General features: G+C 58.8%; 1 protein-coding gene and 1 long non-coding RNA gene across 2 annotated transcripts in view; both read right to left on the bottom strand.

Moving 5' to 3' along the window:
- LOC134562084 (zinc finger protein 239-like) overlaps nt 1-23,620 on the bottom strand; it is a 200,387-nt gene that overhangs the window by 107,348 nt on the left and 69,419 nt on the right. The window lies entirely within an intron of this gene.
- LOC134562144 (uncharacterized) lies at nt 7,322-7,701 on the bottom strand. Its single transcript, XR_010083097.1, has 3 exons — nt 7,671-7,701; nt 7,520-7,555; nt 7,322-7,370 (listed from the first exon to the last, which is right to left on the bottom strand). It is a non-coding gene; the product is annotated as an uncharacterized LOC134562144 (long non-coding RNA).

Below are 23,620 nucleotides of genomic sequence, written 5' to 3'. Positions count from 1 at the left end.
CAGGTTCCCCGTGTGCAGCGGGGCTGCTGCAGCTGCAGGTGGCAGTGAGTGTGCAGGAGGGAACTGCACCTCTGCTCAGCCTGGCCCTGAGCCTGCAATGTTTTGTGCTTCCCGCAGGTCTGCGCTTCAACCCAGGACATTCCAGCAGCCCAGAGCTGGGATCCAGACACAGCGCCTGATCCTGCCTGGGGCTGCCCTTGGATCCAGCTGCTGCCAGGCTCCTCTCAGGCATTTGGAAAGCTGGGGCATCCCTCCTGCACCCCATGACCCAACAGAAGTGGCTTCCCCATAAACCTTGTCTGCAGCTTCCTGGGGAGCTGGGAATGCACAGCACAGGCTGTCACCCACTGCTGGGGAGCTGGGAATGCACAGCACAGGGTGTCACCCACTGCTGGGGAGCTGGGAATGCACAGCACAGGGTGTCACCCACTGCTGGGGAGCTGGGAATGCACAGCACAGGGTGTCACCCACTGCTGGGGAGCTGGGAATGCACAGCACAGGGTGTCACCCACCGCTGGGGAGCTGGGAATGCACAGCACAGGGTGTCACCCGCTGTTGGGGAGCTGGGAATGCACAGCACAAGGTGTCACCCACTGCTGGGGAGCTGCCAGATGAGTCCCCAGGGCAGAACTGGGCATTGCTCTTGCTCCAGGGACAAGCTGTGCCATGGCTCAAATCCATCTGATCCTGGCAGCTCTTGGATCCACCCTGCACCCCTGGGAAGCTTTCCCTTGCAGTCAGCCCCCCCTAATTTTGGGGATTTGTTCTTCCTGTGTGTTTCACCTGCACCTTGGGGTGCTTTGTTATCCACCTCCACCCTCAGGGGCTCTGGGGTGCCCTGGCTTGTGCTGGGGACAGCAGGAAAGCAGAGGGGGCTTGGGGAAGGAGCCCCCAGTGAGAAATGGGGAGCAGGAGCTTGTGTGGCTGTGCCAGAAAGCTGGGAGGGCTCTTGGCAAAGGGCTGATGGTGCAGGAGAGCAGTAGGAGCCTTCCAGGGGGGAAACAGCTTGGCCATTCCATGGGGAAGCTGGGCCCTGGCACCAGAGCATCAGGTGCAGGGGCTGAGGGAAGCAGGTGGAGCTGCTCTTTCCTGGATCCTGCTCTGTGGGATCTGCCAATGGCCATGCCATGGGATCAGCGCTGTGCAAGAGCCACTGGGAAGGGGGGGCAGGGCCAGTGCTGCCCTTTGGGCTCCCCTTGTCCCCCTCTTGGGCCAGGATGAGGATTTGGAAGGGATGAGGAGCCCCAGCTGTGCTGCCTGCCTGCTGCAGCTGGGAATTGCAGTGCAGCTGCTCCAGTGCCCTTGGGCACCCTTGGCATCTCCTCCTCCTGCCCCATGAGCCGCGTGGCTCCTTCTCCTGCAGCCCCAGCTCCTGCCACGCCTCCTCCCTGTCCCTTGCCATTGGGGACATTGGCTCCTCTTTGCTTTCAGTCCTTGGCCCTGCAGTTTCAGCTCTGCCTTTCCCCGGGATGGGCTGGCAAACCCAAAATGTGCCCTGGCCTGTCCTGGACACTGATGCCATCCCAGGGTTTGAGATGCTCCAGCTCACATCTTGGCCCCCCCCAGCTGGGGTTTGGGCCTCTCAGACTGGACTTTGGGATCCTCAGACCAGGGTTGGCACCCTTGAACTCTTGTTGCACCTGAGGGTTCATTCCCTGGCTGCCACTTTCCACCCCAACGCGAGGCATTTCCTATTTTTCATTGCAGTTTCTCAGGGAGGAGCTGGGGGTGTCTGCAAAAGGCCGATCCCAGTGCTGAGCAGCAGGACTGACGCTGGTTTGGAGTCGGGGGTCAGTGGGTCAGTGGCCATGACCCCCCGTTTAGTTGGTTCTGAAGTGGCTGGTTTTGCACTGGCTGGTGGATTTTGGGGGTGACACCCCAATCAAACTGGGGGAATGTGTAGGGGAGGGGTTTATTTGGGGGTACAGAGAGAAAAGGGGTGCAGAGGGACCCCAGGGTGGGTTTAGGCTCTCCCTTAGGTGGGGAGGGGGTTGGAGGGAGCCCAGGTGCAGTTTTGGGGTCTTTGGGGTGTTTTGGCCTCTTAGGCATTGGTGCTGCCTGGTAACCGTTGTCTCTGCAAAATTGGGAGTCCCGTAAATCAGAAACCTCCCAAAATCTGCCCAATGGAGACTCCTCACCACCAAAGGACCTACAGAAAGGCCTGAGCACCAGGAACAGCTCCAAATTTCAGTTCTCCAACCCACTGACCATCAAAATTGGGTTCTTTCCACCTTGCACCCTCTAATCCAGGGTGCATATCCTCCATAAATGCCCCAAATCAGAATCCTTTCAACCCAAACTCCCCTAAAGCTTCAGTTCCCCCACCCAATCGCTCCAATCCAGGCATTTCCCACACACCGTTGCCCAAAATTGCTGTCCTCCCACCAAAAATACCCCCCAAATTGGGGTTTTCCAACATTTTGACCCCCAAAGATTGGGTTCTCTGCCTTACCTTTGAGGCTGCTCCACATTTACAGCAGATTCCCTCCAGTTTAGTGGTGCAGCTTCACACCTGAGAGCCCCATTTTTGCCACACCCTTGATTTTAGGGTCTCCTGGGGGGCTGGGCAGATCCTGGATCTATGTGGTGACCCCCCACATTCTGGAGCTTTTCCCTCCATTCTTCAGGTCTATCTCCCGTTTTCACAATTCAGCCTTCGTTTTTGGGGTCCAGCCCACAGTTGGGGCCCCACCGTTGTTGGCCCCCCTCGGATTTTGGGGCTCACCTGTGGGGCCAGGTTGTCCAGCAGGACGATGTCAGCCCCTGCCCCTGCAGCTGCCAGAGCCTCATCTGCACTCGAGCACTCGACCCCCAACCAGCGGGTGAAGCCCCCGGCCCGGCGCACCCCCAAAATCATCTGGGGAAGAGAGGGGGGTCAGGGGGACCTCAGAGCGATACCCAATCCCTCAGGCCCAAGATGGGGTGTGGAAAATGGGGAGGTGCCCCCAGTCATTGACTTAAAATTAGGGTTTCACATCACACACAGCACTGATCCCCACAAATTTGGGTCCTCTCCCCAGATTCCCCCAATTCAAGGGTGTCCACTGACCTCAATGTTGGGGTTCCCCCTCCTATGATCCCCAACAATTCAGGAGTTATCCCCCAAACTGGGACCTCACTGTCTCCCCAGTCCAGGGGTCCTCCCACATCAGTCCACACCCAGAATGCCCCAATCCAGGAGTCTGTCCCAAAATTTGTACTCCCCTCAAATATTGGTTCTTCACCACCCTTGAAATTCGGGGTACCCCAAACCATCCCTCCCCTCACAATGGAGCCCCCTTGCACCAATACCCCCCCATTTCCTCCAAACCTCATGTTCCCCCCATGCAACACCCCCAAAATTGGGGTTGTCACACCCACGACCCTGAACCCACCAATTCAAGGGTCCCTGCACCCATCTCCTGCCCAACTGGGGTTCCTGCCAACCCCATCTTGGGGATCCTCACCTAGCACCCCACAATCCAGGGGTTTGGGTCCTTCCCATCAGGCAGATGTTCACCCAGGGTGGCATCCAGGCCAGCAGCTGGTTCTCTGGCAGGCTGTGGGGGACATGGGGACATTGGGGGATCACCATGGCGGGAGAGATTGGGAGGTCATCATGGGGAGGGACATGGGGGGCACATGGTGGGAACAGAGGATGGATGGAGCCCATCAGGCAGATGTTTACCCAGGGCAGCATCTGGTTCTCCAACAGGCTGGGAGGGACCTTGAGCCATGAAGGGGTCACCCTGGGGGGACAGGGGGATGAGGGACACCACGAAGACACAGGGGGACATGGTGGTGGGAGACATTTGGGCCAGGGATTGTTCTTCAAGAGCCTGAGGGGTCCATCAGGAACATCTGGGGGTCACCATGGGGGTGGGGCACACAGCAGGACATGGACAGGGGATGGAAGGTGGGGGAGGGGATGGGTTGCCATGGAGGAGGACATGGGGGAACGCATAAAAGGGACACGGGGACATCATGAAGGGCATGGTGTTGATGGTCGTGTGATGATTATGATGGAGTTGGGTGATGAAGATGGTGGCCATGGTGATGGTGGTGATGATGATGATGTGTTCAGTGATGGTGGTGATGATTGTTGGAAGCCTGGAAACTGAGAATTTTAGGCTTTCTGTGCTAACAGGCCCTGACCCTCAGGCAAGCACTACATTTGACCTGAGGCCATGGAAAAGGCTTCCAAAATTGAGTGATAGCACTGGGATTATGGGTGTGCAGTTTGAATAGAAGTGTGTGATGTCACAGGGTGGAAAACTTGGATTTTAAGGTTTAAGAATATAGTAATATATAGAGAGCAAGATGGAGGATTTAGGGCATAGGCTAAGTTCTTTCATCTTCTTCATGGGTTTGGGTGGTATATTGTAATTGGGTAAGGAAATCCACATTGTGGACTACGGGTGTTTGGTTATTGGGTGAAAAGTAAAAATAATCTAGGTCTCATTTCATAATTGGAGAATTTGTGCTTAAAAGACCTTGGAAAGAGTTAGAGACAGAGCCACTTTTCACTTGTTAGCTAGAACTCACAACTTGTGAGACTGTACTAAAGATAAGAATTAATAAACATCTGAGTCCAAACACGAACTGCGTCCCTCGAGCAATTAATCCCGGCTCTAACAACAGAAGAGAAGGAGATACCAAACCCACAGATGATTATGATGATGATGTTCTCAATGTCACGGTGATGGTGTTGGTTGTATTGGAGTTGATTGGTGATGATGCTGGTAGTGATGAAGATGAAGGTGTGGGTGGTGTGGTGGTAATGGTGTCCATGGTGGTGTGTAATGATGATGGTGTTTGTTGGTGTTGATTTGGGTTGGTGGTGAAGATGATGGTGTGGGTGATGAAGATGGTGATGACAAAGATGATGCTGATGATGGTATTGAGGATGAAAGTGAAGGTGTGGGTGATGAAGACAGAGGTGTCACTGATGAAGATGATGGTGTGGGTGATGAAGATGATAAAGGTGATGATGGTGTTACGGGTGCCATGGTGACGGTGTCAGAGGTATTGGATGATGAGGATATTGGTGATGGAGTTAGCACAGTGTGGATGATGGCAGGAGTGAGGAAGATGAGGTACGTGGTGATGATGATGATGATGGTGATGATAGTGTCAGTAGTGTAATGGTGATGATGTCAATGGTGTGGGTGATGAAGATGAAGGTGATGAAGAAGATGAGAGTGATGATGGTGCTGTTGGTGCTGTGGTGGCGAGGATGGAGGTTGATGGTATTGGGTGATGATGATGGAGGTGTTGGTGATGAAGATGATGGGATGAGGTTGATGGTGTGGGTGGTTGTGGTGATGAAGATGATGGTGACGATGAAGGCCACCCCCACTACTTGTTGAAGGCATTTCACATCTCCATGGGCACCAGCACTGACAGCGCCGTCGGCACTGGAGCCCCAAAGATGTCACAGTGCAGAGCCTCAAAGAGCTCGTTGTGCTCTGGGACCTGCATGGAGAGGGGCTGGGGGGTCACCAGGGCATCACCGGGCTGGAACATTTGGGGGACACCTTGGGGACACCCAGGGAGGACTCCTGGGGGCTGGGGAGGCTCCACTGGGGTTGGGATTGAGGAACAGCAGTTGCCCGTCCCAAACACTGTCACCACAGGAGGACTTTGCCATGAGACAGGCGCAGAATGGAGCACCCGAAGATAAGATCAAGGTGGGACAATTGTGCGGGGCTTATCCCAGACCCTGGGGGAGGTAAACAAAGCTGGGGGAGCAGAATGGATCCCTGGTGCTGGACAGGGAAATCCAACCCAGCCCCCGAGCTGGAATCAGCTCCGACTGGGTCAAAGGCCACTGCAGAGGGGCAGATGGCGACCACCAACTCACGGCCACCGACCCCAGAAAGCTCCGGCTGAAGAGAAGAGACAGCCTGAGCCGGGACTGATCAGCACCAAGGCCAGGGAATTGTTGAAGCAGTGGCATTAGAGAGCTGGGTAGCCCATGAGCACTAATTCCTTGGTTTGCTCAAAGGGATAAACAGGGAAAAGTTCAGAATGACCTCAGGACCCCCCACCACTGAGAAGCTCAAGGGAAGAAGGACCAACAGGACACTGCTGGATCCATGGGTGGTGCTGCCCTTCTGACTGATCTCCCTCCCTCCCTTCTCCCGCTCTTCCTGCCCTTGCTCCTTTCTCCCCCTCACATTGGATTGTTCACTGAATTCCGTACTATTGACTTTGGCTCCTGGTCCCGTTTGCCCCTGAATTTGGGCAGAGGCACCTCAAGGATGGCATCTGAAAAGCCGGGGGTCCTTTCAGTGCCCTTAAGGCCCTCCCTGCCCACAGGCATGAGCCCAGCAGTGCTGATCCCTGGGCAGGGAAGCGCTGTGGCTCCCAGCGGCAGCAGAGGAGCCAGGGCTCCAGGCTCCTGGCCGTGCTCCACTGCTGCCGCCAGCCCAAGCTCTGCTCCCTGGGCATGGGGCTCCCCGAGCCCTGGGCACAACCTGCTGCCCTCTGTGCCCCAAAGCCTGCGCGCTCCAGAGGCTGCTCTGGGTGCCCCTGGGCCCTGCCAGCTGTGGGGGGACATTCCAGGCTGTCCCAACCTGCCCTGCCCAGGGCACCAGGCAGGGGGGAAGGGACAGAGAGCCCTGGCAGCCCCCAGAGTCGCTCTGCTCATAGGGGGGGAGGAAGCGCAGCCTGGCAGGGCTGAGAGAGGGACAAGGAACACACAGGGACAGGGAACATGGAACACACACAGGGACATGAGAACAAGGCCACACGGAGAGCCAGAGCTGCTTTGCTGAAGCCATTTATTGATTCTTGCAGGGACATTCCCAGGGCTCCCGGGGGATCAGGGCCCTCTCCAGGGATGATCATCTGTTCATGCTGCTGCAGGGGGACAGGACACGAGTGTCACCACCAATTCCAGACCTGAAAGGATGAACCCAAATTAGGACCCTGCTGTCCACTGGGACATGAGAGGGCCCTTGTCCCCAGCCCTCTCTGCAGGGCCCTGCAGCAGAAGAAGGGATTTGGAGCCCTGCATACACCTGGCACTGCACTTGGCTCTTGAGCTCCATGTGGCTCCCAGAGCCCTTCAGCCTGGAATATGCCAAAAGCTCCTGTAGCCCTCCCTGCTCCCACAGGGACATTGGGTGTCCCCAGAGCCCCCCAGTGCAAGGAAAGCCTTGGGGACAGCTCTGTCCACCTCAGCCCAGCACATGCATCAGGGACAGTCCCCTGCATGTCTCTCTGCCATCACCAAGGTCTGCACAGCCCAGAGGGCTCAGGGATGTGCCCTGGCCCCCGAGGATCTTTGGTGGGGCTGGAGAGCCCTGAGGATTTCTCACCGGGGCATCCAGAGGGGCAGCCGGGCATCACTCCCGCAGAAGCTTCACCTGTTCAGCCACAGGGGACTGGGGAGAAAGGCAGGGTTAGAGCCACACTGGAGGGTACTGGGGCACATTGGAAGATACTGGCGTATACTGGGGTATACTGGGGTACCCTGGAGGGCCATGACCAGGACAGGGGAAGCTCTGGGCCCAGCAGAACTCCAGGTACCCACCTTAGACCTCTTTACTCGTTGGACACCCTTCTTTTTCTGTAGAGAGATGGGCAGATGCCACTATTCACTGGGGTGTCCCCAGCCCAGCAAGGCACAGGGGGGACCGAACTGGTTTCCACACTCAATTCCTTGCCTCAGTTCCAAGACTTACCCAACTGCATGGACCTAGTGCAGATTGCTGTGGTAGGAGAGCAAAGGATTAATCTGGAAATGCCCTTGTGGGACTCAGGGGATCACAGGTGTCCCCAAGCCCCGTGGCTGGCCCCGGTCTGAGGGGGAAAATCCCTTCTGCTTTCCCCAGTCCCACTCCAGACAGTTTCCCCTGATCCCTGTTCCTGCAGGGACCATGGTGGGGATGGAGACAAGGAGAGCGAGGGGAATTTGGGGCCTCCAAGGAGGAGGGGAAGGAGTGGGATGTGGGGAACCCAAAGACAGTGAAGTGGGGGGAGCTGGGGGTCCCAAGGGATGGGGCTGGGGGTGTTGAAGGGATGGGAATTGGGGAATGTGGGTGGGGAGGCAGGAATTCCAGTGGGGGGGCCATGGAGGCTGAAGTGGGGAGTGGGTGGGGGCAGGGGAAATCCTGGGCAGAGGAGCAAAATTGCTGGGTTTGGGAGGGGCTTTGGGAGTGGCAGTCAAGGAGGGGGACTGGGGGACACCACTGCCATGGGCAAAGAGAAAGGGAAAGGACTGGAGGGCAAGAGGAGGGGGAATGGAGTGGCCATGATGCTCTTTGGGGGTGACTGGGGTGCACTGGGCTTGGGGGGAATGCAATGGGGAGCCTGGGGGAAGGGGCAGCCTTGGGAAGCTCTGCGGTGCACTGGCATGCACTGGGGTTTACTGGGATGGCCTGGAGGGTGATGGCCACGAGAGGGGAGGGTGTGGGCTCAGCAGAAGAACTCGGGGTACCCACCTTATCATTCCCAATGCCACCAGCTTGCTGTGGAGAGAGCATGAGGTGTCAGTGGTCACTGGGGTGTCCCCAGTCCTGGGAAAGGTTGGGGGTGACCAAAGTGCCCCCCAGTTCCCACACTGGTGCACCCAGCTCCAGGACTTACAAGGACACATACAACAAAAGCAAAGTCATCCACGGGAGCCTGGAGAGGGAGAGCAAAATGTTGGTGAGGATTGGCCCTGGTGGGGCCGAGGTGCACACAGGTGTCCTCAGCCCCCCCGGCCCATGGCTGTCTTCTGCTCTGGGCAGGGCTGCCAGGGCATTTGGGGACACCAGTGCAGAGGGAAAGGCAATGGGGTGAGGGGAAAGAGTGGAAAGAAGAGCCTGGGAATCATGCCGGGGGAGGCATTTCCCACTTTGTGCGACTCCAGCCTGAGTGGCAAACAGAGGAGATGCTGGGGAGATGCCCGAGGGCACCAAGAGGGTGGGATGGGGAGGCCCCAAAGGCAGGGATTTGGGGGGAGCAGGACAGGAAAGCACTGGGGCCCTGGCAGGGAGGAGCCGGGTGCGAGCATCCATGCGGAAGCCGGGCTCTGGCTCCGAGAGTTTCCCTGCGGGAAGGGCAAGGCCAGAGGCAATGGTGGCAAGGAGAAAGCGGCACCTCCTGGGGCCGGGGAGCACAGCAGAACCCCTGCCTTGGGAAGAGCCCCCAGCGCCGAGCCCAGCCCGTGGCCCTGCAGCCGCACCTGGCTCTGTGCTGGGAGGCACAGCAGCATGGAGAAGAGCAGGGCCACGCCGAGCACAGCCACCTTCATCTTCCTCTGGCACTGGGCAGCGCTGCCTGAGGCTGCAGCAGGGCACCGGCACCTTTATCCCTGCCGGGACTCCTCCCTGCGCCCTCCCCGACAGCCCCCAGGCTAAAGCCCGGCTTGGCACAGCCCCCAGCCCTGGCCACAAGCCCAGCCCTGCCCAGAGTCCATCCCAGCTGCGGCACGGATCCAGTCCCCCTGCCCGCATCCCTGCAGCTTCCCGCACGGGGCAGCTGCCCCTGCAAGGGCCCAGGAAACCCGGGGGGGCCAAGGGGGGCCAAGGGGATCCAAAGGCAGCTGGGGACCCTGTGGGGACAAGCCCCGCTCCAACACCATCCATCCTCCAGCAGCCCCCAGTGCCACATCCCCCATCTCCCGCTGGCCCTGCCCTGCCAGAGCCTTCCTGGCAGGACAGCCCGGAGCTGAGCCCAGCCCCAACCCTGGTGTGTCACAGCAGAATTGTCCCTGTTGCCACTGCAGCCTCTGGCCTGAACGGGGAGCTGCCCTGAGCCCTCTTCTCGGGGCCCCAGGAGCCCGGGATCAGGGAGAACAGGGAGCTGGGAGCACAGCGGGGTCCTGGGCCATGGCAACAGCTGGGAGACTGGGATCTGCAGGCTCTGCAGGCACTGGGGAGCGCTGGGCAATGCTGGCACTGGCACACAGCTCCCGCAGCGCCCCTGGCCCCAGGGATGGCCCTGCCCTGCCCTGCTGCCAGCGCTGGCCCTGAGCAGGGCTCACCTCCCCAGCCGAGGCTCCCGCGCTCCTGGCCCAGCTCAGAGCCCCTGGCAGGGGGAGCCCCGAGGGCACAGATCAATGACAGCCCCTGCCCAGGGCTCCCACCAGCTGCCAGCGCCTCCATTCTCCACTGACAGGCCCTGACATTTCCAGCAGATCTTCCCTCCTCACGGCACACTGACCACACAGAAGGCACCTCTTGTGGCACAGGTGGCAAAACCCTGCAGGCACCTGACTTGACTGTTTGCCTTGGATTTTCCCCAGGAGCCAGCAGGAAGATTTTCCTTTGGCCTCTTGGTGCTTTGTGCCTCCTTTGTTGGAGGATTGAGGAGCGCTGACCCAGGAGGGGCCCAGGGACATTTCCAGCCCCTGCACACCTGAGGGGCCATTCCAGGTGAGCCCAGCTGGGGCTTCATGGGCTCTGCACAGACGTGCTCCTGTTTGCACATCAGCAGCTCAGTGGAACATGGAAATGTTCCCCCTTTGGTGCCTGATGCAGGGAGGGGTTAGAGAATTCACCAGGGGGATCTGAGGTGCAGCTGATCTGTCCTGGGCTGTGTCCCTTCCTCTCCCTGAGCAGGACTCTGAGCAACTTGGGACATTTCTGATTTTCCTCTTATCCTTTCTGTCGGATGTTTTCCACACTCGGGTTCCAAATCAATTTCTGCCCCAGCCATTCTCCACAGGCTGTGACTCCAGGGAGGTGTTGTGGGCGATCACAGGGGGAAAAGAGGAGCCCGTTGTGCCCACATTTCCATCTCCCTTCCAAATTTCCCAGAGCCCTCCCGTTACCAGACTCCCTCAGTGGCAGCGGTGTGGGGGAGAGGGGGGCAGACAGGGCAGGAGCAGGGGCTCTCAGGGCTGCTGGAGTGCTCTGGCTGGGATAAGTGGCTGCTCAGCAGTTGCTGGCCAGAGCAGAGCCGTGCCGGGTGTCCCCATCAGTTCCTGCGGCTGTGCCCTGCTCCTGTTCCTGCTGCAATTGGGACAGGTGGGGTTGGGCTGCAGTCGCTGGGCTCCCTGGGGGCTTTCTGGGAAGGGCTGCAAAATCCTGCCCTTGATCTTGGGCAGGCATTGCAGCTCTGTGCTGGGCCCTCCCTCTGCTCTGGGCATGGAGACAATTGCCCATTTCCCTTCTTGCCTTTTGTCCTGCCTGGTGTTTTCAGCAGAGGACACACAGAATGGCCCCTGCCCCACCTGGGCCTCCATCGTGGCTCTGCTGTCCTTTATTCCAACAATTCTTCAGTGTCTGGAACATCCTGGTGAAACTACAATCCTCCTGGTGCTCTTTCTCAGGAAGAGTTTCCCAGCTTTTCCTGAGGCTCACCAGCTCTTTAGGAAGATCCCCAGGGATTTGCCCCACCCCAAAGCAGTGTAGCCATGGCTGACACGGAGGGGAAACACAGGCAGGTCCCTCTGAAGGTTGTCCCCTCCAACAGGCTGGGCCTTCAACCCAAGCAAGTTCAGGAGGGAGGGAGAGCCATGAGGTTTGAACCCAGGAAGCCCCAGCACCAACTCTGTGTGGCACAGCTGGGCCCTTCCAGCCCCTGCTCCGATTCCAGGGAGGGGAACAGGGCAGGTTTGCATCTCCAGACACACAAACACCAGGCCATGGCCTTGGCTGCACTGGCTGCCCTGCAGCCAGGAAGGATGCATGGAAACAGAGGCTGACTTGGGAGAGATGCAAAAAGAATCCAGCCACTCTCTGGGAGAGCAAATCATCAGCTGCTTCCTCCAGTGCCAGGTACCAGGGCCAAGAGTAAGGAATTGGAGGATACAGAGCCCAGCTGGGGAGTCCTTGCAGGAGATGTGGGCACTGACAGTGGCATTGGGGCAGCAGTCCTTCTGCAGTCCTTCTTCCCCATCCCCATCCAATTCCAAACCCCTCCAGCAGCCCATGGGACAGACAAAGAGTGCTCTGGTTTCATGTTCTGCCTACAACAGTTTGTGGTGAAGGATTTTCATGAGACCCAAGCTGGGGATCGCAGGCTGGTGGTGAGAACTTGCTTTGGGTTCTGAAGGCAGTGGGAGGTTTGGCTGAGCCCCAGTGAATCCCAGGGGTCCCTGGTTTTGTTTGCAGGATGATCCTGTCCCAGCTCAGAGCCCCTGGCAGGGGGAGCCCCGAGGGCACAGATCAATGACAGCCCCTGCCCAGGGCTCCCACCAGCTGCCAGCGCCTCCATTCTCCACTGACAGGCCCTGACATTTCCAGCAAATGTTCCCTCCTCACGGCACACTGACCACACAGAAGGCACCTCTTGTGGCACAGGTGGCAAAACCCTGCAGACACCTGACTTGACTGTTTGCCTTGGATTTTCCCCAGGAGCCAGCAGGAAGATTTTCCTTTGGCCTCTTGGTGCTTTGTGCCTCCTTTGTTGGAGGATTGAGGAGCGCTGACCCAGGAGGGGCCCAGGGGAGGTGAAGCTGCTCAGCAGAGGAATTTCCAGCCCCTGCACACCTGAGGGGCCATTCCAGGTGCCCCCAGCTGGAGGTTGATGGGCTCCTTTTGGAGATCAGCACTTCACTGAACAGGCCTCAGGGCTGATTGAGTCTGACAGCACCAAATTCATGGAAAACACCAAGCTGGGTGGGCCTGTGGATCTGCTGCTGGGCATCAAGGCTCTGCAGAGGGATCTGGGCAGGCTGGATCGATGGGCTGAGGCCAAAGGTGTGGGGGTCAATAAGGCCAAGACCTGGGTCCCAGCCTGGGCTCACAAGAACCCCATGGAATGCTGCAGGCTGGAGGAGACTGTCTGGAGAACTGGGAAAGGTCCTGGGGGTGCTGGTGCCAGTGTCTGAAGATGAGCACAGGTGTGCCCAGGTGTGTCAGAGGCCAAGGGCTGCTGTGCTGTGCCAGCCATGGGGTGGCAGCAGGAGCAGGGCAGTGACAGTCCCTGTGCTGGGGCTGCTGAGGCCCCTGGAGGGCTGTGTCCAGTTCTGGCTCCGCATGGCCAGAGACACCCTGAGGGGCTGGAGCATGTCCAGGGAAGGGAACGGAGCTGTGCAAGGTGCTGGAGCACCAGGAGCGTCTGATGGAGCCAGAGGGGCTCAGCCTGGAGAAAAGGAGGCTCAGGGGGGAACCTTCTCACTCTGCACAACTCCCTGACAGGAGGGGCAGCCCGGTGGGGTTGGGCTCTGCTGCCAGGGAACAGGGACAGCATGAGAGGGAACAGCCTCAGGCTGTGCCAGGGGAGTTTTAGCTTGGACATCTGGATGAATTTTTTCCCTTTCCTGGAAAGGGTTGTCAGGCCTTGGAAGGGGCTGCTCAGTGAGATGATGGAGTCCCCATCCCAGAGGTGTCCAAGGAACGCCTGGACGTGGCACTCAGGGCTCTGCTCTGGTGACAAGGTGGGGATCACCCACAGGGTGGCCTTGATGGTCCTGGTTGGCATTTCCAACCTCAGTGATCCCAGGATTCTGGGATTGTCCTGGAGAAATGCTTTTTGTCTTTTTTTTCCCCTTCCAAGTTCTGGACTCGAGCTTCTAGTCTCCAGGGAGGTTCCCCATCCCACTTCCTCCTGTGCAAGCCCCTGTCCCACAGACAGAACCATGGGGTGACACATGGGCTGTGGCACCAGTGCCCCTCCCTAGAGCAGAAATTCTGCGTGGCTGAGACTGTGGTCAGTAGGAGCAGGAAAAACATCCTTCATTAAAAGCTGGGGTAAGTGTGGGGCCAGTCTCTGCACAGCTGAGACACATTCCCGAGGGAGGCAGGGACATTCCCAGTTCCTGGAGCTGGGTGGCCTGTCCAGCTCATTATCCCCGGCTCTTGGTGAACAACATCAGTGCACTTTGCACAAACTCTCTCTGCATGGACAGCGTGTTCTGGATTCCATCCAGGGATTGGGATGGCTGCTTGTTCTCTAGGGTGCTGTGAACTGCCTCCCCCAGAGGTGATTCCCTCAGATCCTGGGTACATCCCTAAGCAGGAGCTCCCAAGATCTTGCTCCAAGGGATTCCTGTCCTTCCCAGTGAGCAGGAGCATCTTCCACAGGCTGAGGACTGCTGCCCTATTCCCAATGCCACTGGCAGTGCCCCTATCTCCATCAGGGAATGCCCAGCTGGGTTCTGTATCCTCAAATTCCTTTACCCTTGGCCCTGGTATCTGGCACTGGAGTACCCAGCTGAGGGATTGCTCTGCTAGAGAGGGGCTGGAATCAGAGAGAGCAGAGCCACGATGGAGGCCCAGGTGGGGCAGGTGCCATTCTGTGTGACCTCTGCTGAAAGCACCTGGGAGGACAAAAGGCAAGAAGGAAAATGGGGAATTGATTTGGAACCCGAGTGTGGAAAACATCCCACAGAGAGTATGATAGGAAAATCAGAAATGTCCCAAGTTGCTCAGAGTCCTGCTCAGGGAGAGGAAGGGACAGAGCCCAGGACAGATCAGCTGCACCTCAGATCCCCCTGGTCAATTCTCTAACCCCTCCCTGCATCAGGCACCAAAGGGGGAACATTTCCATGTTCCACTGAGCTGCTGATGTGCAAACAGGAGCACGTCTGTGCAGAGCCCATGAAGCCCCAGCTGGGCTCACCCGCAATGGCCCCTCAGGTGTGCAGGGGCTGGAAATGTCCCTGGGCCCCTCCTGGGTCAGCGCTCCTCAATCCTCCAACAAAGGAGGCACAAAGCACCAAGAGGCCAAAGGAAAATCTTCCTGCTGGCTCCTGGGGAAAATCCAAGGCAAACAGTCAAGTCAGGTGTCTGCAGGGTTTTGCCACCTGTGCCACAAGAGGTGCCTTCTGTGTGGTCAGTGTGCCGTGAGGAGGGAAGATCTGCTGGAAATGTCAGGGCCTGTCAGTGGAGAATGGAGGCGCTGGCAGCTGGTGGGAGCCTTGGGCAGGGGCTGTCATTGATCTGTGCCCTCGGGGCTCCCCCTGCCAGGGGCTCTGAGCTGGGCCAGGAGCACGGGAGCCTCGGCTGGGGAGGTGAGCCCTGCTCAGGGCCAGCGCTGGCAGCAGGGCAGGGCAGGGCCATCCCTGGGGCCAGGGGCGCTGCGGGAGCTGTGTGCCAGTGCCAGCATTGCCCAGCGCTCCCCAGTGCCTGCAGAGCCTGCAGATCCCAGTCTCCCAGCTGTTGCCATGGCCCAGGACCCCGCTGTGCTCCCAGCTCCCCGTTCTCCCTGATCCCGGGCTCCTGGGGCCCCGAGAAGAGGGCTCAGGGCAGCTCCCCGTTCAGGCCAGAGGCTGCAGTGGCAACAGGGACAATTCTGCTGTGACACACCAGGGTTGGGGCCGGGCTCAGCTCCGGGCTGTCCTGCAAGGAAGGCTCTGGCAGGGCAGGGACAACAGGAGATGGGGGATGTGGCACTGGGGGCTGCTGGAGGATGGATGGTGTTGGAGCGGGGCTTGTCCCCACAGGGTCCCCAGCTGCCTTTGGATCCCCTTGGCCCCCCTTGGCCCCCCCGGGTTTCCTGGGCCCTTGCAGGGGCAGCTGCCCCGTGCGGGAAGCTGCAGGGATGCGGGCAGGGGGACTGGACCCGTGCCACAGCTGGGATGGACTCTGGGCAGGGCTGGGCTTGTGGCCAGGGCTGGGGGCTGTGCCAAGACGGGGTTTGGCCTGGGGGCTGTCGGGGAGGGCGAAGGGAGGAGTCCCGGCAGGGATAAAGGTGCCGGTGCCCTGCTGCAGCCTCAGGCAGCGCTGCCCAGTGCCAGAGGAAGATGAAGGTGGCTGTGCTCGGCGTGGCCCTGCTCTTCTCCATGCTGCTGTGCCTCCCAGCACAGAGCCAGGTGAGGCTGCAGGGCCACGGGCTGGGCTCGGCGCTGGGGGCTCTTCCCAAGGCAGGGGCTCTGCCGGGCTCTGCCTGGCAGCCCTGCCCAGAGCAGGGGACAGCCCTGGGCCGGGGGGCTGAGGACACCTGTGTGCCCCCAGCCCCACCAGGGCCAATCCTCACCAACCTTTTGCTCTCCTTCCCCAGGCCCACATGGATGGCAGTGGTGAAACTGTGTGTGCTGGGGTAAGTCCTGGAGCTGGGGGCACCAGTGTGGGAACTGGGGGGCACTTTGGTCACCCCCAACCTTTCCCAGGACTGGGGACACCCCAGTGACCACTGACACCTCATGCTCTCTCCACAGGAAGCTGGTGGCATTGGGAATGATAAGGTGGGTACCCCGAGTTCTTCTGCTGTGCCCATACTCTCCCCTCTCGTGGCCATCACCCTCCAGGCCATCCCAGTGCACCCCAGTGCATGCCAGTGCACCCCAGAGCTTCCCAAGGCTGCCCCTTCCCCAGGCTCCCCATTGCATTCCCACCCAGCCCAGTGCACCCCAGTCACCCCCAAAGAGCATCATGGCCACTCCATTCCCTCTCCTCTTGCCCTCCAGTCCTTTCCCTTTCTCATTGCCCATGGCAGTGGTGTCCCCCAATCCCCCTCCTTGACTGCCACTCCCAAAGCCCCTCCCAAACCCAGCAATTTTGCTCCTCTGCCCAGGATTTCCCCTGCCCCCACCCACTCCCCACTTCAGCCTCCATGGCCCCCCCACTGGAATTCCTGCCTCCCCACCCACATTCCCCAATTCCCATCCCTTCAACACCCCCAGCCCCATCCCTTGGGACCCCCAGCTCCCCCAGTTCACTGTCTTTGGGTTCCCCACATCCCACTCCTTTCCCTCCTCCTTGGAGGCCCCAAATTCCCCTCGCTCTCCTTGTCTCCATCCCCACCATGGTCCCTGCAGGAACAGGGATCAGGGGAAACTGTCTGGAGTGAGACTGGGGGGAGCAGAAGGGATTTTTCCCCTCAGACCGGGGCCAGCCACGGGGCTTGGGGACGCCTGTGATCCCCTGAGCCCCACAAGGGCCATTCCAGACTAATCCTTTGCTCTGCTTCCACAGGGAGGTGTAGTAGCAGGTTGGGGTGGATGCATTGAGGTAAGTCCTGGAATTGGGGCACCAGTGTGGGAACTGGAGCCATTTGGGTCCCCCTGTGCCTTGCTGGGACTGGGGACACCCCAGCGACCAGGGACATCTGCCCATGTCTCTGAAAAAACCGATTGGCTTCCCATAAGTTAAGAGCTTTGAGATGGGTACCTGGAGTTCTGCTGGGCCCAGAGCTTCCCCTGTCCTGGTCATGACCCTCCAGGGCACCCCAGTACATCCCAGTGCACCCCAGCATGCCCCACTATGTCCCAACGTGCCCCAGTACCCTCCAGTGTTGCTCTAACCCTGCTTTCCCCCTCAGCGCCCTGTGGCTGAGCAGGTGAAGCTTCTGCGGGAGTGATGCCCGGCTGCCCCTCTGGATGCCCCGGTGAGAAATCCTCAGGGCTCTCCAGCCCCACCAAAGATCCTTGGGGGCCAGGGCACATCCCTGAGCCCTCTGGGCTGTGCAGACCTTGGCGATGGCAGAGGGACATGCAGGGGACTGTCCCTGATCCATGTGCTGGGCTGGGGTGGACAGAGCTGTCCCCAAGGCTTTCCTTGCACTGGGGGGCTCTGGGGACACCCAGTGTCCCTGTGGGAGCAGGGAGGGCTGTGGGAGCTTTTGGGATATTCCAGGCTGAGGGGCTCTGGGAGCCACATGGAGCTCAAGAGCCAAGTGCAGTGCCAGGTGTATGCAGGGCTCCAAATCCCTTCTCCTGCTGCAGGGCCCTGCAGAGAGGGCTGGGGACAAGGGCCCTCTCATGTCCCAGTGGACAGTAGGGTCCCAATTTGGGTTCTGCCTTTCAGGCCTGGAATTGGTGGTGACACTCGTGTCCTGTCCCCCTGCAGCAGCATGAACAGATGATCATCCCTGGAGAAGGCCCTGATCCCCTGGGAGTCCTGGGAATGTCCCTGCAAGAATCAATAAATGGCTTCAGCAAAGCAGCTCTGGCTCTCCGTGTGGCCTTGTTCTCATGTCCCTGTGTGTGTTCCACGTTCCCTGTCCCTGTGTGTTCCTTGTCCCTCTCTCAGCCCTGCCAGGCTGCGCTTCCTCCCCCACCATGAGCAGAGCGACTCTGGGGGCTGCCAGGGCTCTCTGTCCCTTCCCCCCTGCCTGGTGCCCTGGGCAGGGCAGGTTGGGACAGCCTGGAATGTCCCCCCACAGCTGGCAGGGCCCAGGGGCACCCAGAGCAGCCTCTGGAGCGTGCAGGCTTTGGGGCACAGAGGGCAGCAGGTTGTGCCCAGGGCTCGGGGAGCCCCATGCCCAGGGAGCAGAGCTTGGGCTGGCGGCAGCAGTGGAGCACGTCCAGGAGCCTGGAGCCCTGGCTCCTCTGCTGCCGCTGGGAGCCACAGCGCTTCCCTGCCCAGGGATCAGTCAGAAGGGCAGCACCACCCATGGATCCAGCAGTGTCCTGGTGTTCCTTCTTCCCCTGGAGCTTCTCAGTGGTGGGGGTCCTGAGGTCATTCTGAACTTTTCCCTGTTTATCCCTATGAGCAAACCAAGGAATTAGTGCTCATGGGCTACCCAGCTCTCTCATGCCACTGCTTCAACAATTCCCTGGCCTTGGGTGCTGATCAGTTCCAGCTCAGGCTGTCTCTTCTCTTCAGCCGGAGCTTTCTGGGGTCGGTGGCCGTGAGTTGGTGGTCGCCATCTGCCCCTCTGCAGTGGCCTTTGACCCAGTCGGAGCTGTTTCCAGCTCGGGAGCTGGGTTGGATTTCCCTATCCAGCACCAGGGATCCATTCTGCTCCCCCAGCTTTGTTTACCTCCCCCAGGGTCTGGGATAAGCCCCGGACAATTGTCCCACCTTGATCTTATCTTCGGGTGCTCCATTCTGCGCTTGTCTCACGGCAAAGTCCTCCTGTGGTGACAGTGTTTGGGACGGGCAACTGCTGCTCCTCAATCCCAACCCCAGTGGAGCCCCCCCAGCCCCCAGGAGTTGTCCCTGGGTGTCCCCAAGGTGTCCCCTAAGTGTTCCAGCCCGGTGATGCCCTTGTGACCCCCCAGCCCCCCTTCATGCAGGTCCCAGAGCACAACGAGCTCTTTGAGGCTCTGCACTGTGACATCTTTGGGGCTCCAGTGCCGAAGGTGTTGTCAGCGCTGGCTCCCATGTGTAGGAGAATGGCTGATAAGGTAGAGCTATCCACAAACTGGGCCTCAGACCAGGCCTCAGACCAGGCCTCAGGCCAACCCCATCTTGGGGATCCTCACCTAGCACCCCACAATCCAGGGGTTTGGCTCCTTCCCATCAGGCAGATGTTCACCCAGGGTGGCATCCAGGCCAGCAGCTGGTTCTCTGGCAGGCTGTGGGTGACATGGGGACATTGGGGGATCACCATGGGGGGAGAGATTGGGAGGTCATCATGGGGAGGGACATGGGGGGCACATGGTGGGAACAGAGGATGGATGGAGCCCATCAGGCAGATGTTTACCCAGGGCAGCATCTGGTTCTCCAACAGGCTGGGAGGGACATTTAGCCATGAAGGGGTCACCCTGGCAGGGACAGGGGGATGAGGGACACCACGAAGACATAGGGGGACATGGTGGGAGACATTTGGGCCAGGGATTGTTCTTCAAGAGCCTGAGGGGTCCATCAGGAACATCTGGGGGTCACCATGGGGGTGGGGCACATGGCGGGACATGGACAGGGGATGGAAGGTGGGGGAGGGGATGGGTTGCCATGGAGGAGGACATGGGGGGACACATAAAAGGGACACGGGGACATCATGAAGGGCATGGTGGTGATGGTCGTGTGATGATTATGATGGAGTTGGGTGATGAAGATGGTGGCCATGGTGATGGTGGTGATGATGATGATGTGTTCAGTGATGGTGGTGATGACTGTTGGAAGCCTGGAAACTGAGAATTTTAGGCTTTCTGTGCTAACAGGCCCTGACCCTCAGGCAAGCACTACATTTGACCTGAGGCCATGGAAAAGGCTTCCAAAATCGAGTGATAGCACTGGGATTATGGGTGTGCAGTTTGAATAGAAGTGTGTGATGTCACAGGGTGGAAAACTTGGATTATAAAGTTAAAGTATATAGTAATATATAGAGAGCAAGATGGAGGATTTAGGGCATAGGCTGTTCTTTCATCTTCTTCATGGTTTTGGGTGGTATACTGTAATTGGGTAAGGAAATCCACATTGTGGACTACGGGTGTTTGGTTATTGGGTGAAAAGTAAAAATAGTCTAGGTGTCATTTCATAATTGGAGAATTTGTGCTTAAAAGACCTTGGAAAGAGTTAGAGACAGAGCCACTTTTCACTTGTTAGCTAGAACTCACAACTTGTGAGACTGTACTAAAGATAAGAATTAATAAACATCTGAGTCCAAACATGAACTGCGTCCCTCGAGCAATTAATCCCGGCTGTAACAATTGAAGAAAAGGAGATATCAAACCCATCGATGATGATGATGATGATGATGATGCTATCAGTGTCACAGTGACGGTATTGGTTGTGTTGGAGTTGACTGGTGATGATGCTGGTAGTGATGAAGATGAAGCTGTGGGTGATGAGGATGAAGGTGTGGGTGGTGTGGTGGTAACGGTGTCCATGGTGGTGTGTAATGGTGATGGTGTTTGTTGGTGTTGATTGGGGTTGGTGGTGAAGATGATGGTGTGGGTGATGAAGATGGTGATGACAAAGATGATGCTGATGATGGTATTGAGGATGAAAGTGAAGGTGTGGGTGATGAAGACAGAGGTGTCACTGATGAAGATGATGGTGTGGGTGATGAAGATGATAAAGGTGATGATGGTGTTACTGGTGCCATGGTGACGGTGTCAGCGGTGTTGGATGATGAGGATATTGGTGATGGAGTTCAGCACAGTGTGGGTGATGGCAGGAGTGAGGAAGATGAGGTACGTGGTGATAAAGATGATGATGATGATGATGATGGTGATGATAGTGTCAGTAGTGTCATGGTGATGATATCAATGGTGTGGGTGATGAAGATGAAGGTGATGAAGAAGATGAGAGTGATGATGGTGCTGTTGGTGCTGTGGTGACGAGGATGGAGATTGATGGTATTGGGTGATGATGATGGAGGTGTGGGTGATGACGATGATGGTGGGGTGGGATTGATGGTGTGGGTGGTTGTGGTGATGAAGATGATGGTGACGATGAAGGCCACCCCCACTACTTGTTCAGGGCATTTCACATCTCCATGGGCACCAGCACTGAAAGCGCCATCGGCACTGGAGCCCCAAAGATGTCACAGTGCAGAGCCTCAAAGAGCTCGTTGTGCTCTGGGACCTGCATGAAGAGGGGCTGGGGGGTCACCAGGGGATCACCGGGCTGGAACACTTAGGGGACACCTTGGGGACACCCAGGGAGGACTCCTGGGGGCTGGGGAGGCTCCACTGGGGTTGGGATTGAGGAGCAGCAGTTGCCCGTCCCAAACACTGTCACCACAGGAGGACTTTGCCGTGAGACAAGCACAGAATGGAGCACCCGAAGATAAGATCAAGGTGGGACAATTGTCCGGGGCTTATCCCAGACCCTGGGGGAGGTAAACAAAGCTGGGGGAGCAGAATGGATCCCTGGTGCTGGATAGGGAAATCCAACCCAGCCCCCGAGCTGGAATCAGCTCTGACTGGGTCAAAGGCCACTGCAGAGGGGCAGATGGCGACCACCAACTCACGGCCACCGACCCCAGAAAGCTCCGGCTGAAGAGAAGAGACAGCCTGAGCTGGGACTGATCAGCACCCAAGGCCAGGGAATTGTTGAAGCAGTGGCATGAGAGAGCTGGGTAGCCCATGAGCACTAATTCCTTGGTTTGCTCATAGGGATAAACAGGGAAAAGTTCAGAATGACCTCAGGACCCCCCACCACTGAGAAGCTCCAGGGGAAGAAGGAACACCAGGACACTGCTGGATCCATGGGTGGTGCTGCCCTTCTGACTGATCCCTGGGCAGGGAAGCGCTGTGGCTCCCAGCGGCAGCAGAGGAGCCAGGGCTCCAGGCTCCTGGCCGTGCTCCACTGCTGCTGCCAGCCCAAGCTGTGCTCCCTGGGCATGGGGCTCCCCGAGCCCTGGGCACAACCTGCTGCCCTCTGTGCCCCAAAGCCTGCGCGCTCCAGAGGCTGCTCTGGGTGCCCCTGGGCCCTGCCAGCTGTGGGGGGACATTCCAGGCTGTCCCAACCTGCCCTGCCCAGGGCACCAGGCAGGGGGGAAGGGACAGAGAGCCCTGGCAGCCCCCAGAGTCGCTCTGCTCATGGTGGGGGAGGAAGCGCAGCCTGGCAGGGCTGAGAGAGGGACAAGGAACACACAGGGACAGGGAACGTGGAACACACACAGGGACATGAGAACAAGGCCACACGGAGAGCCAGAGCTGCTTTGCTGAAGCCATTTATTGATTCTTGCAGGGACATTCCCAGGGCTCCCGGGGGATCAGGGCCCTCTCCAGGGATGATCATCTCTTCATGCTGCTGCAGGGGGACAGGACACGAGTGTCACCACCAATTCCAGACCTGAAAGGCAGAACCCAAATTGGGACCCTGCTGTCCACTGGGACATGAGAGGGCCCTTGTCCCCAGCCCTCTCTGCAGGGCCCTGCAGCAGGAGAAGGGATTTGGAGCCCTGCATACACCTGGCACTGCACTTGGCTCTTGAGCTCCATGTGGCTCCCAGAGCCCCCCAGCCTGGAATATGCCAAAAGCTCCCACAGCCCTCCCTGCTCCCACAGGGACACTGGGTGTCCCCAGAGCCCCCCAGTGCAAGGAAAGCCTTGGGGACAGCTCTGTCCACCTCAGCCCAGCACATGCATCAGGGACAGTCCCCTGCATGTCCCTCTGCCATCGCCAAGGTCTGCACAGCCCAGAGGGCTCAGGGATGTGCCCTGGCCCCCGAGGATCTTTGGTGGGGCTGGAGAGCCCTGAGGATTTCTCACCGGGGCATCCAGAGGGGCAGCCGGGCATCACTCCCGCAGAAGCTTCACCTGCTCAGCCACAGGGGACTGGGGAGAAAGGCAGGGTTAGAGCCACACTGCACGGTACTGGGGAACATTGGGAAATACTGGGGTATGCTGGGGTGTACTGGGGTGCCCTGGAGGGTCATGACCAGGAGAGGGGAAGCTCTGAGCCCAGCAGAACTCCAGGTACTCACCTCAGACCTCTTCCCTCGCCGGAGGTGTTCCGGTATCTGTAGAGACATGGGCAGATGTCACTGGTCGCTGGGGTGTCCCCAGTCCCAGCAAGGCACAGGGGGACCCAAATGGCTCCAGTTCCCACACTGGTGCCCCAGTTCCAGGACTTACCTTAACGCATATACCCCAACCTGCTACTGCACCTCCCTGTGGAAGCAGAGCAAAGGATTAGTCTGGAATGGCCCTTGTGGGGCTCAGGGGATCACAGGTGTCCCCAGGCCCCGTGGCTGGCCCCGGTCTGAGGGGGAAAATCCCTTCTGCTGCCCCCAGTCCCACTCCAGACAGTTTCCCCTGATCCCTGTTCCTGCAGGGACCATGGTGGGGATGGAGACAAGAAGAGCGAGGGGAATTTGGGGCCTCCAGGGCAGAGGGGAAGGAGTGGGGTGTGGGGACCCCAAAGACAGTGAACTGGGGGGAGCTGGGGGTCCCAAGGGATGGGGCTGGGGGTGTTGAAGGGATGGGAATTGGGGAATGTGGGTGGGGAGGCAGGAATTCCAGTGGGGGGGGCCATGGGGGCTGAAGTGGGGAGTGGGTGGGGGCAGGGGAAATCCGGGGCAGAGGAGCAAAATTGCTGGGTTTGGGAGGGGCTTTGGGAGTGGCAGTCAAGGAGAGGGATTGGGGGACACCACTGCCATGGGCAAAGAGAAAGGGAAAGGACTGGAGGGCAAGAGG

The sequence above is a fragment of the Prinia subflava genome, chromosome 26 (genome assembly GCF_021018805.1).
Source record: "Prinia subflava isolate CZ2003 ecotype Zambia chromosome 26, Cam_Psub_1.2, whole genome shotgun sequence".
Classification (NCBI taxonomy): domain Eukaryota; kingdom Metazoa; phylum Chordata; class Aves; order Passeriformes; family Cisticolidae; genus Prinia; species Prinia subflava.
Note: the sequence above shows the minus strand (reverse complement) of the source record. Positions and strands in the feature narration are given on the sequence as shown.